The sequence below is a fragment of the Haliotis cracherodii genome, unplaced genomic scaffold (assembly GCF_022045235.1).
Source record: "Haliotis cracherodii isolate W230 unplaced genomic scaffold, xgHalCrac1.p SCAF_1, whole genome shotgun sequence".
In the NCBI taxonomy this organism is placed as follows: Eukaryota; Metazoa; Mollusca; class Gastropoda; order Lepetellida; family Haliotidae; genus Haliotis; species Haliotis cracherodii.
Window position 1 is genome coordinate 15,723,208 of NW_027266264.1, and position 12,206 is coordinate 15,735,413.

Genomic DNA, 12,206 nt, shown 5'->3' on the forward strand with positions numbered 1-12,206 from the left:
GAAGGTGTTAAAAGAACACGGGAGATTTTAGTATGGAAAGAAAAAGGTAAATACAAACAACTCAATAATATTTTGAACACTGTCTTAATTCAAACATGTTAAGAATCGTTTTTCACTCTTATGGGATTCGCTTGCCGTACGCGTGGTATCAACCCCGGCCATCTCAGTTGAAACTGATATTCAAAATGTTGGTTTGTTGAGCGTTTTATTTGTTTGAGCGAATCTACAACCAGTGTGTCAGCACATAATTAGTGTCCTTATATTATAATTACTACTAGGTATGTTCGTTAATTAGTCTTAAAATGTATTCATTTTCAGGCTATCCATAGTTGAGAAAGAATGCCCCAGAGGACATATTAAAAAGTACACTATCGACCAATTTGGACCAAGAGATTCTGTTACCTAGATTATTTACAGGTAACAGCAATATAGTGCAAATATTATGTTCAATAAAAGAAAACGTTGATAGATCTATAACACACTTTTTGTACTATTAAACAAACTGTGGACTTTTAAGACATTTTCGCTTATTGTAATAACATCTAGCTAACAAATCATGTCTATCTCTGAAATCCACAAGCATAGTTGCTGTCAAACCTAAAAAACATATTCAGGGAGGTCAGTTTTGACTTGCCAAGCACCTTAAGGTGAGTTTATTTTTAAACTGTCAAAAGCGATTGTCCCTTCAATACTGGAAGCTGTTTCTCGGACTGTTATGAGTTATGATGTATTTTATGATATTACTGGGGAATGTTCAAATTAGTTACTCTCATTTAATCCAACGTTCTTAACTGTCAACTGTCTCAACAGGACCATAGGTTTGTTTATATATCTCCTCCCTGTCTCTATGTCTTAAGTTGTTAATCGGTAACTGCGGTCCAAATGTATCAACTTATTCATCTATTGTTGCAAACGTGACTGATTTAAACATATCTAATTGATCATGAACTACTCAGTCAGTCAAGCACCTGTATCAGAAATGTAAAACCAGCCATGTTTCATGTAGTCCCAATATCACTGAAAAATGCCGATGAAACGTGACATATAAATTTACTCACAGACAATATATTTTTTCGTGAGAGTGAAGCACAATTTTATTAAAGTTTTATTAACAATTTCATAAACTATAATAATATTAATATTAAAATTCATCATCACTTGCCAAGTTCATGAAAATGTCCCCGTTTGGGAGATGTCACATATAAACAAGGATTCGAACTAAGTTTGATCGTCTTTGACACTGAGGTTTATCCCCACTTTGCCAGCAAACTGCAGAAGATTAACAGTGAGTGAGTGAGCATCGTTTCTATGTTTATACAAGAAAAGATGTTATGCCAAAAACGCTCACAGTAGTTAGTGAGTAAACTCACGACCTGTCATGACCTGGTTGAGTGACTTCCTCCAATCAACGTGAAAGGATTACCCACAGGGAAAGAAAGGATTAAAGTCACCCATAAATCTTATCCTAACGTAGTACTCCAACTTCTAAATGCCTCTCAAAGAAGGATTAAAATCCTAAAGATATCCTATCTACGTGGTATAGGTACTCACAACCTCTAATAATAAACTGTTACGTTTGGTATCCCCAGCAATACTCACTATGGTCATTGGGCAAATGTAAAAATCACAAACCCTAACGAGATTCTGTCTACATGGTCACACCCGGTGATTGTGAAGATCTCAAATTCTATCAACAGTCAGAAAGCATGGCTGTTCATATTCATTTACAACATCCTCTTATAATTAGTATAAAAGTGTCCCACACAAAACCTTCTTTTATTTATTCTTTCAAAATACAAAACAGAAAGTGGGGTGTGGGGAAATGGGACATATTCCTACGTGAAATAATGAGACATAAGTAGTGGTATCATAATTGTACTGTCTAATGCATAAACGTTATATTTGCAATCAAATGGAATTACTCGTGTGGGCAAATGAATATGTTCGCAATCCACAAACAATCATTTTATTAATGGCGAACATTTACCAACCCGCGACAATCGTGTCGTATTCCCCTAGCAATAAACTCGCATCTAAATTCACTACTGTTCTACTGTCGGCTAGCCACAATGGCTAGACGGGACCCTAGTGGAATGGTTCATGCCCTAAAAGTCTAACAACCGAACACTAATTAAGAGGGGCCAACCTTGTATTTACGGTCTGGTGAACACAGCTCAATGGCCGCTCATTAACTCAAATTTCACATCTCACTGTTTTGTTTTATCTCAGTATTCATTTGATAATTTTGTCAACTTCAACTGGAACCCGGTCCCGTGTTACACGCGTTGCACACGCGTGTGCAACGGGTTGCACACGCGCTGCACACCCGTTGCACACCCGTGTCCAACGGGTGCTCACCCCCTGTGCAACCCGTTGAGCACCCGTGTCACATGCAGGTTAGGGGAATGAACTTTTAGGCAGTAGTGTAAGTCAGCATCGATCTATCCGAATGTGATGACGTGCTTTAAACTGTCAACAAATAACAAAATACATTTTTCGTATGACTATAGAACCGAAAGCGTACGCCTTTTCAGTTGACGGTCTCTGGCCATTAGCCCATTACGATCTATATTAAGTAACTACCCCGATAATACAGTGTACTATGCAACCCAAAACAGCAATCTATCAAACCTTCAATAAAAAAACTGTTGCATTTACCACAATATAATAATAAAGTCTACCATGTATTTGGAAAGTACTCGATTCTGATTGGTCAATCAGAGGTTATTAAATCACATTAAACCCCCTCTGATTGAAACAGGTGATTTGACAGGCGCATAACCGCGGTAACTAATATTTCCTCCTCTACCCAATGGGTAATGCATCTGTTGGGTAAATGAAATAAATCTCAACTGAAAGCTCCCATGTCGGGAATAACTTGTACCAATGCAGTGTCTTCCTTCTTGAGACATTATTTCAATTCGACTGTGTGAAATGGTGTTTAAAGTTCTTGTGGATCAAACGTTTCACATATTTGTCAAACGCTTCACAGTATGATAGAAGAGACGAGGAGGAGTCGACTGATGTAATTATTTCTGCTAACCATCATAATGTACATTTGTTGTTCAAACATAGCTGAATCTATATACTAGCATACATATATTATATTAACGACAGCATCATTTAATTAAAGTGATCATAAACATTCAAGATATGACAGTTTCAAGGTTCTTTGTGTACCATACCACTAAAATCAGACATAACAGGTAAACACATGGCGTTGTTGTGACAGATGGATGCTAATATAACACATATGCTACAACAGTAGCATTGCATTTTATTAAAATATATAGAATTTCTATACTTTTGAAATTGCGTGGGCATCTGCATTTGCAGTATACTAGTATATAAAGAAAACAAATTGCACATGCCACAATGACGACAGACGAGGAGAACGAGGTAAGTATAATTTGATTGTCCATGTTTACTCAATCAATCAATGGTTTATTGTATGAAAAGCCATTGGCCCATATACAAGTGAGTTACATAGACATACAGTTATATTAACAAATATTGTAGTGTACGGGGTATCAAGACAACAACAACTGACGTAACACAAAGGCATGATAAATGTATAAAGATACTTGCAATTGAACGTGATACCTTTTGCTTGACAGCAGACATTCAAAGTTATTAGCAGATATACACGAAAAGGACCAGACGGGTAGATATTCCATTCTTATTTTGTTATATACAGGACAAATAAACATAAAATGAAATTCGTCTTCAGCACCAAGGTTACTGACGGGGCAAATTCTGAGTGACTTTTCAATATTTAGATATCTTCCTCTATTCATTTTTAAGTCATTCAGAGCAAGCCTAAAGCGTATAAATGTATTGCGGAGAGTGTTTGAATCTTAAATTTGAAAGATACTACTCTGGTTCAAGGTAGAGACTTAATATTACGATATATGTCGTACCTCGAACTTCCTGAAAGTGTAGAATGTCAATCCCGTCGGAACATGTCTATAGCGCGAGTGCGAAATTGTTGTAAGACTGTGTTCGAATGCTCTTTGAAAATATGTTCATACTTATACAGCACTGTTTAGTACAAGGGATGGTTGCATGAGCAGGTTTGTAGGTAATAGATGTAATCAATGAATGTACTAGAGAAAGTGCGTATCTGTAATTCTCATTCATCTTACACTCGGTGAAATTCAGGTAAGTAAAACACTTCATTGGCACATATACAATATTGTGCATTTTTACTATTCGTATAGTATTGGATCGCCTGTTGTATAAAGTAATTGAAAGAGTTTAACAGTCCAGCTGAAACACTGCTGCTTGCATAATATTAAATTCTTGTCATTAGAATGTAGTGAATAACATGTTATGTTTTTAAACTTATGTAATAATGAACTGCACTTATCATATTGCGTAAAACTGGATAATGTGAATGTTTATTTTCAGTCACCAAAATCAAGACCGTAAACAATGAATTTCAGTGCTTTATATATGGCTGTGGCGTTCGCCTTTCTCACTGGAAAAACAACAATGGTTTGTAGCAAAATGCAACTGACTGTCATCGCATATTAGTATATATTTTAATGTTTTATGTTCTTAATAAAAGATAGCAACGCCACAAATCGTAAAGAACAATAAAGGAGGAGACGTGGTTTCTTTCACGATCAACCTTTGTTCTGACATGACGTCATTCCTAGAGCTTCGCTCATACGTTCGCAACTCGATGACGTCGTTAATTGGACGACGCTATTTTTTAGAGGGTAGTGAATTGTTCCCCTTAGAGGTAGCTGGACAAGGCAGATAAACGCAATGAGCGAACGATCAAATCAAATAGAGCGCGAGATATGGCAATGTGTAATGGGAGAATATGTACACATAGTGGCCGTAAACTGGTTTTGTGTTCGTGAGAATATTAAGACAATTCTAAACATAACCAATAGACGACTCGTCGTTCATTATCGTATTAAAAAACACACCTGATATCAGTCACTCACGGACCGAGTTTGATGAAACCTGGTATGTGTGTTTCCGATTAAAATGTATATGTGTGAGCATTGTAGTAGTTTCACGTTGATAAGATTCATGCAATATTTTTCAGTTTGCGTTGCCTTTGGACAACTTTTGCAAATCGGTTAATGACATGGGCGTAAGTACATGAAACATTATTTTGCAAGTATCTTTTAGTTCTGATTAGTTTTAAGGCTGTATATTTTATGTTTGTCTATCAGAAAATAGCCGTATGACTCTTTCGTCTTTACACATGCACATTGTGTGTATACGTTATGTACACTCATTGCTCGATTGGGGCGGTCGGGTAGCCTAGTGGTTAAAGCGTTCGTTCGTCAAGCCGAAGACCCGGGTTCGATTCCCTACATGTGTTACAATGTATGAAGCCCATATACCAGTATGTAAAGTAACCAAAATGGTGCAACCGTATTCGACTCTTAACTTAAAACAGACTGTGTTTACATTTGAACCCCTGAGGGGATTCCGGGTTAGAATAAGTCCCTAGCTTCATATACATGTCGGTACGAGACGACTCAATTGACTAGGTTTGGCGACTTAGTTGATTGTGAGTCATATAGCTAGAATATGGCTATATTTGAGTGTGGCGTTAAAAACAATTTGAACAAGTTTTACAATGTTTTAATTGTTATATCAGACGCAAAATAAGTTTTGATTCAGAATTACATCGCATGATTATTAAAACTTCCCATCCTATGGCTTTTGAAATTGTCGATGTCAAAAGCAGTTTTGGGTTTTTAGCGTCGATACACCAATGATTCCAACGACCCCTCTCTTTTGCAGTATCCCTATTGCAGTACGCCTAAACACCATCACTTGGAGATAACGTAAAGGCGTTTGCATTATTTTCTAAGTAATATATCGAAGGGTTTTTGAAAGTTCCCAGCCTATTGGCGTTTGATATTTTCGATGAAAAAAGCAGTCTATGTACAATCAGCATTGTACAGTAGTCACAATAGACAAATGATTTTAACAACGAAGATCTCCCTACTCTATTGCAGTATTCCAATGCAGAAAAGACACTGACGGATGCAGTGAACGCACTCGGAAGTAAGGATTATACAATAATATATTTTACACCTGGAAACAAATTGAATTAAGTACCATCCCTCCTTTTCATATATCCTGAACATATATTTTTTGGATGTATCTACATGTGCAGTTGGTAGGAGAAAGTATGTCACTCCGGATGGGTGCAAATGTTGATATTGGGATCATATCATAGGATACAAAGACACACAGTAAGGAAAGGGTCGTTAAATGACATGTCATCAGAGAATCGATTTTGGTTTCTGTATTTCAGTATGAGCTTGTAACCTTGTAAACAAAAGAAAATGTGTTTTGTTCTAAAATGTATAAAGGATACAATTTAAAAAAATACTGTTTTATTTGGAAATATGAACAAAGCTGTGCCTACTCTTTTCCCAGGTGTATATAAATGCACTGTGTATACTGTATTAAGTGATATAGGCACCAATTCGAGGTTAGAATAGTCACAGCAACATATGCTGGTCGCACGAACCGGCGAAATGGATCGGTTGGTCAGACTCGTAAACTTGGTTGATCGTTATCGTAAAACCAATGGATCGTTGCTTACAAAATCATTCACTGAATTGTTTGGTCCAGATTCGATTTTTTACATTTTTATATCTGAATACTATCTTAAACTGACGAAAAGATTTACTAGAACATTGATATCAAAGTCAAACATATAGTTTAGACTTTCATAAATAGTGGATGAACTCTCTTGTGACAAGCAATAAAGACTCAGCAATGATCGTAGTGTTTGTATGTAGAAGATGTCTAATATACATATATATGTTATTGTTGTATCTTTTTTTTTGTAGAATACGTGAGTACACAGCCCAAGCCTTTAGCATGTCTGTCAACACGTTGATACTTTCTGGACTGCGTTGCAGTAAGACCTCATTGAACTGGACGGTTTGGTCTACACAACGTGCTTTGAAAATTGTATTTGTGAGTTAATGTGACCCGATTATAATCCTTGGTCTTGGAGCAGTAAACAATGATGATGGGTTCCAGAACACAATGGTAATCACCTGCATCACATTTGCTTTAAGATTGACTTGAGATAGTCTTACACAGGTCTATAGTGAACATTGAAGAATTCGTTCTCGTGTGAATTTGGTATGCTTACCTCAGTACATCATTTATCAATATAGTACTATGGCCCCAGTACCTGGAACATCGATGGGTGTGTCGCTCAACAATAAATACGCAAATAATTTCCAAAACTCCTTCCACAGGTACCTATCAGATGGGATTCTAGCAATAGGATGTAGAACTCATCAGACCTGCTCTCTTTAAGTGATCGGTATATCTTACTGAGTGTGACGTTCAAATAGGCAACAAAGAAAGTTATTCAAACAGGACAGACATTTTAATTTTAGGCCTATAATATGGTCGTAGGTTATAATAGATAGAAATTAGATTTTCATTACAGGCCCGTTCTTGTCCTTTTCAGGACAAGACAAACACCGAGACAGCAATGGAAACTGTTCTGCAAATGGTAGGTTCACGTCAAAGTTGTGTACTGGTCTCATGTCTGTTAGCGTCTTTTCCGAGTAAAATGCCTTGTTTGGCAGTTAAGCTAAACCGATGATCCATACTATTTGGTAATGCAGATCTAATTGTTATTTATATTTCACTAGTTAATTAATCTAAAAATAACCAGTGTGCTAACAGCACCCTAAACAATCAGACAAGAATTACAGCTGCCATATTGCGGATGGTGACGTTAAACAACAATCAAAAGAAACAAGTTTATCGTTTTTATATCATCCGAACTTGGGTATATTTTAGATTAATATTTTTCTTTGACCCTTTCACAGTTGGCAGTTAGTCACATAAAATACTGCAACGAAGTGGAAGTCGCAAAGAAGGGGAGCTAGGAAAGGCATGTTCTTCAATGGAAACCCGAGTAAGTAAGTTTTCTTTCACCTCTGTTTCGAATACTGTGTCAGTTATATTGCGACTGAATGAGGAACATTGTACAGAATATACATGTATATAGTAGGTGGAGGATTAACAGAAGAGGATAACGGTAACAACAATTGCATACATGGGCGGGATAACATGAGTAAGCAATGGCAACTGGAGGATAACACTCTCTCAACATGATGGACAGAGAACACATAGGTGGAAGCCAATGGGAAATGAAGCCAAATGAACAGGATAAGTTGCATAGGTGTGGTGATTATTGCTTAATGAGTTCATGTGATGAAACAGCCTTGATCTCTGTTGATTGATGGCTTGAGGTGGCGAATGTGGACAGCTTCTGATAGTTTTCTTTTCTTGACATCATGGAGGTTGTCTTCTGTTAACCTTCCACCACTTGATATATTCTGTACAATGTTCTTCATTCAATCTTGCTTGACAACGGTATAAGGATTTGTACCGAAACGTCGCCTTTACAGTTTTAAAGAAGTTGTAATCCATAAATTGTGTCTACTTTGTCATCCGGCAACTTCCAAGTAATGCCCATCAATGAGTGAGTGAGTGAGTTGTGTTTAACGCCGCTTTTAACAGTATTCCAGTTATATCACGGCGTTAATGCCCATCCAACAATTCAGCTCACGAAGTTGTCTTAAATAAGATCACTATTTAGAAATTATGTGTTCGGATTGGAAGTACGTTGCATGTTAAGAGTTTGGGAGCATTTAGGGAATGGTAGTTAAGAAGTGTCTGTTTCTGTTTCAAGTGATTGAAAACATCTAAAGTTTTAGAAAGTCATATGACTGCTCTCTGAATAAGTGCATGGTTATGACATGGGACAAGGGGGTACTAGGGATGTGACTGATTGGATTATGCACTATCCGCTATCTTGTGTGAAGAGTAGGACTTATCACCTCATGCATGTTTTCTTTTTTTCACAGGATACCAAGTCAAGGTGTTGAATTCGTTTTCTTGAAACCTGAATAAAAAGGCATGCACATTACTTTCTATGGTTGTGTTTGAATGTTCTCATAAAATATTGTCCCCCGCCTACAGTGTCTTGTATATACATTTATATGATCATTGAATGAGTGAGTGGACGTTAACTTTAATTGTTATAACGTAGATCAACCTTGCAGTTGTGCAAAAGCAGATGTTAATCACGTACCGTTAAGGCATTTTGATAACAGCTATATAGCCCTATCGCTTTTCACTGAAGCACCTTGAAGTTCTGAGAGACGTTGTCAGATTTTTAGCGTTCTTTTTATAACACAACTTGTTTAAAGTGACGAAAGTAGAAATTAAACACTTTGTAGAGGATTTTTTATTCCTCAAGGAAAAGATTTGGCTATGTGGTTGGTTGTAGAATAATTATTAATTACACATATTAGTGAGTGAATGCGTTTGTCTTAAAGACCCTTTTCAGTTATATAGAGAGTTATGGAGAGCCCTATCAGCGTTATACACCAAGTACTGTCGCACTGAAGGCATGTCACATGGAGTATACATCTCTTGTGGAACCATTGCTATTTTATGGATGAGGTGTTTGGGGTGTTAACATGTACAGAGAAGTCCAGTCGAATAAAACGTGCCTCTTAGAGGCGGACGAAATGCATCAAATATAGCTACACGAGGAGATACTCAACGAACAGAAGTGCTTACGAGATTAGGCCATATGACAACAGACAGGATCGCCCATTTTATACATGAGAATGGGAAAAATCAACCAAAGTTATTGGAGAAGAAAGTCTTTAAACTTTTAGAACAATGCAACGCACTTTGATCTTTGAAAGTAATTTAAGTAAAACGAGTGCGTATCAGGACTTTTTTAACTTGACTGACTGTGATATGTGGACTCGGGAAACATGGAATGATAGTAACATAGTAAGATAGAACAATCTTGTTTCTACTTATTAGTGTGAGTGTGTGTGTGTGTGTGTGTGTGTGTGTGTGTGTGTGTGCGCGCGTGTGTGTGTGTGCGTGTGTGTGTGTGTTGTGTGTGTGTGAGTGTTTGTGTGTTTGTGTGTTTGTGTGTGTGTGTGTGTGTGTGTGTGTGTGTGTGTGTGTGTGCATTTAATGCGAGACACAGAAGTAAAGTATTTAATTCTTTGAATCTCTCTATATAACGGCGTGTGAACTTGATATGAAAAGAAGTGCGAAGTGATGCAGGTCTTAGACGTTTGATATTTTCGCTTGGGTGAAAGCAACGAGCGCGGAGATGGTGTTGACACACCTGGAGACATTTCTTTGTTAAAATGATAACCTTTGCATGCATAATTGAGGCAATAACTTTGTTAAGCGAACACATTACAACACATCGCAACAAAATCACTCACTGTGCATATACAACAATAAAATAGAAAAGCGGAAGAGAGTTTGTTATACATTGCGATACACTACATATACGAGGTTTTGCAACTAGAATATAAGACCAAGTCGCAGAATATCTTTTGCATATATATCATATCTGTTATTTTTCAATATAATCTCTATTCACTTTAATACACTTATTCCATTTGTCCTTCAAGCTTTTAATATCACTTTTATAGAAATCCGCAGATTGTCCCTCTAACCACGCCTCTGTGGCAGCCTTTATGTCCTCGTCATCCTGGAAACGTCTTCCATGTAGGGCAGATTTCATTTGCCGGAACAGGAAATTGTCACTGGGGGCTGAGTCTGGGCTGTAGGGTGGGTGATTTAACTGTTCGAATCCACATTCACATTTGGCGGCCTGTGCAATTCTCAACTTGTGAACCGGAGCGTTGTCATGTAAAAGTAGAATATCACGTATTAACATCCCATGGCGTTTCTGGCGAATAGATTTTCGTAATTCTGTCATTACATTTGCATAATACCGTCCATTGGTTGAAGTTTTGGGTGGCATGTAATCAATCCGTAATATGCCTCTTGCATCCCAAAATATGGTGGCCATTACCTTGCTAACCGATGGGGTGCCTCCATTGCATGGATTCCAATTTAGTTTCTGGGTCCAAGTGGTGGATCCATGTTTCATCACCTGTCACTAGACGAGAAAGAAATCCGGCTTCATCAGCAGTATAGAGATCCAGGAAGCCTCGACATTTTTCAGTTCTCTGATAGTGATCTTGAGCTCTGAGGTTTCTAGGTACTCATCTTGCAGATACCTTGGACATACCAAGATGCTCACGAATAATGGTTCCAACAGTTCCAGCTGATATTTGGAATTCCCTAGGAAAGTTCAGATACTTTCACTCGTCGGTCAGACAAAACAAATTCTTTCTATAGCAGCAATGGTTTACGGTTGGGTGTCATCTGAAGGCCTGCCTGACCTTGGGTCATCGTCTATGGACTCCCTACCCCTTTTAAACTGTAGAGACCAACGGCAAACTTCGGAATAGTCAGGAGCATCCTTACCCATCACTTTACACATACGATCAAGGATTTCTTTTGCTTTGCATCCCTCCTTGGGAAGGAACTTCATTACAGCGTGCTGTTCATGTTTGAGAGAATCCATGAATGTGACCACCCTTAGGTGAATGAAGCATCACATTTAACTTATTGTTGTGTCTGTAACTTGTTATGACACGTGTCAACCTGATGTTATGACTAGTGTCACACCTGCCACAAGTCGACATTGTTTGTGTAAACACAAATGCCTAAGTTGCAAAACGTATTGAACGCCCCTCGTACGTCCACACGACACCAGTGTGCATCAGTCGCAATGAGCTATCGAGGTAGAATCTGCATCTATTGTTTCAGCATTATGGTGAACAGGAGGAATGCACTTTGATATTTCACAAAGCGTACATCTCCAGAACTAGAAGTTTCAAATACCGTATTCGTCGAAATAAGCGCCCCGCTCTAATAAGCGCCCACGGCGATATATGCTAATTTATTGGCTAAAGAACAATCTCAATTAGCACCCCTTCCGATTGATCGATTTCTTCGTTGAACCAATTTATTTTTAACAAAAAAGTACACACATTATTTCACAAAATGTTGCAGGATTGAGTGACGGTTAAATACACATAATGAAATTTAACAACAGTTCAATTTTTAATTTGGAGATAACTTACTGTGTTTTGAAATTTGATGTAGTCCCACTGTAGAGTAGATACCTCTTATTTTAATTTGGAACCGAGCGCTTTAGAGGTAACTCCATTCTACCATGACGACAACAACGCTTTAAAAACGGTGCTCTACACAGGGCACAAAGGTCCGCTATGTTTGAACATTCCGAAAATTGTTCAAAGGTAGTTACATATGTAATAAATATTACTAAA

General features: G+C 37.6%; 2 long non-coding RNA genes across 3 annotated transcripts in view; one reads left to right on the forward strand and one right to left on the reverse strand.

The window, feature by feature from the left end:
- Positions 1 to 12,206, reverse strand: part of LOC139473568 (uncharacterized) — a 481,685-nt gene that overhangs the window by 22,775 nt on the left and 446,704 nt on the right. The window lies entirely within an intron of this gene.
- LOC139460714 (uncharacterized) lies at positions 4,414 to 6,090 on the forward strand. Its single transcript, XR_011652826.1, has 3 exons — positions 4,414 to 4,497; positions 5,063 to 5,110; positions 5,991 to 6,090. It is a non-coding gene; the product is annotated as an uncharacterized lncRNA (long non-coding RNA).